General features: G+C 38.6%; 1 non-coding gene across 1 annotated transcript; it reads left to right on the top strand.

Moving 5' to 3' along the window:
* The first annotated feature begins 1,423 nt into the window (after positions 1–1,423).
* Positions 1,424–1,504, top strand: TRNAL-AAG (transfer RNA leucine (anticodon AAG)). The gene has a single exon. It is a non-coding gene; the product is annotated as a tRNA-Leu (tRNA).
* The last annotated feature ends 577 nt before the right edge of the window (positions 1,505–2,081 follow it).

Raw genomic sequence — 2,081 nt, 5'->3', positions numbered from 1 at the left:
TGGTAGCTTTGTACGTACGCATCTAAAAGAATGCAGCTTCAAACAAGATTGCCACTGTCCTAAAATCCTCACTGTCCTAAAATCCTCATTTTGGGTTCTCATTCGGCATCACCAATAGAAATACTCCATCTGTCCCTAAATATAAGCCTTTTTAGAGATTCCAATATGGACTACACATGGAGCAAAATAAGTGAACCTACACTCTAAAATATGTCTATATACATCCGTATGTAGCTTGTATTGAAATCTCTAAAAATGCTTTTATTTAGAAATGGAGGGAGTATAATGAGTGAACCTACACTCTTAAATACGTTTATATATATCCGTATGTAACCTGTATTGAAATCTCTAAAAAGGCTTATGCTTAGAAATGGAGGGAGTATAAAGCAGCCGGTGCATTCCATCATATGATTCATCTTCCATACTAGTACTCCCTCCGTCCGGAAATACTTGTCATCAAAATGAATAAAAAGGGATGTACCTAGATGTATTTTAGTTCTAGATACACCCCATTTTATCTATTTTGATGACAAGTTTTTTTGGGCGGAGGGAGTATTTCCTAAGTGAGACAGTTTCAGTTCGTAATTACCAGATGAAGAGGAATTTTCTTTTTTGAGGGAGATGGCAGCAGATGGTCTTACCTGTAACTTTGAAGCATTATTCGTAAACAAAAAACAAAAAATTTGAAGCATTGTACATAGGTATAGTGAAGTTCATGTTTACTGGTCCGGCTTCTTTTGTGAGGTTTCCTGTGTTCATAAAGATGCGTGTCACAAAAACATAGTGTGATGGTCAAGAAGAGCATAGACAGGCCATGCTAGAAGGTGTTCGAAATATTAATTTTACCAGCACCTCAAAAACACAAAATACCTTACCCTAGATGGGCCAGCTTCTTCAATTAGTGCAGTAACGCGGAAGGGTGGCTTAAATTCTTGAGCCATCTGGTAGTTCATCGCTGGAAATTCTCCATCAGGTGGTATCTACTCATTGGTAAACATGATTGCCAAATTGTGCATATTTGTTTAGAGAAAAAAAGGAAGAAAGAAAAAACATATCAGTAGCACATACTACCAAATGCAGAGTTCTGTCAATGTCAAAACTGTCAAGCTGCACTGACTCATGGAAGTTACAATCATCAAGAACGACGGGCCCTCCTCCAGAAGAACTTCTGTAATCTGGTCTCAGGCATTTGTAGTATTGTTAGTTCATAATGATGGTAACCAGATCAAATTTACACGATAGCAACAGCACATCAAACTCACTTTTTTGAAGCGGTAAAAAGTTATAGTGAATACAAAATCTCGTTGAAGCTAGGAATTGTACGATAAGATAAAATGCAAATAGAAGGTCCCCACTGATATTACTAATGGTTAACTGTATCTATTAAGCTCAAATACAATAAACGTGGAAATCAAGCAAAAATGATCAGATGGCCGAGTTGGTCTAAGGCGCCAGATTAAGGCTCTGGTCCGAAAGGGCGTGGGTTCAAATCCCACTCTGGTCAATTTTTTTTTGAAATACCACGGAGACATGCAGTAGTACTTTTCATCCTGGAAATAAGAGACATACAGTACTTTTTCTCCATGGGGAAATCGAGGAGTTTGGCTTGAGCCTGCGGAGGCGCCTGCCACATGCTGCAGCAATATACTCCCTCCGTTCAGAAATACTTGTCACCAAAATGAATGAAAGATGATGTATCTAGACGTATTTTAGTTATAGATACACCTTTTCTTATCCATTTTGATGATAAGTATTTTCGGACGAAGGGAGTATATACTAGACCTGCAGCAATATATACTATACTTTGGGCAGGGGCATAATATTTTCATACAGTGGCCGTGAGATCAATATTGAGCAAGGAAAGCAATTAGCAAACCACGGAGCCAGAACAGAGTGCCATATGTACATTATTTTCATACTGAGTAATCAAAAGGTTCGAGAGGGCATCCAACAGTTTTGATGCTACATAATTTTCGAGCAAGGCATTCCTACAGAAGACAGAATGGTCGAACCAAAGACCACTGAAACGGCTTGGTAGCTAATGGTCGAACATAGATAGTTGGGCAGTCATTAGCGCCAAA

This window comes from Triticum urartu, chromosome 1A, assembly GCF_056163025.1.
Source record: "Triticum urartu cultivar PI428250 chromosome 1A, HENAU_Tu73, whole genome shotgun sequence".
NCBI classification, from domain to species: Eukaryota; Viridiplantae; Streptophyta; class Magnoliopsida; order Poales; family Poaceae; genus Triticum; species Triticum urartu.
The sequence above is the reverse complement of the archived record's forward strand: the minus strand, read 5'-3'. Positions and strand labels throughout refer to the sequence as shown.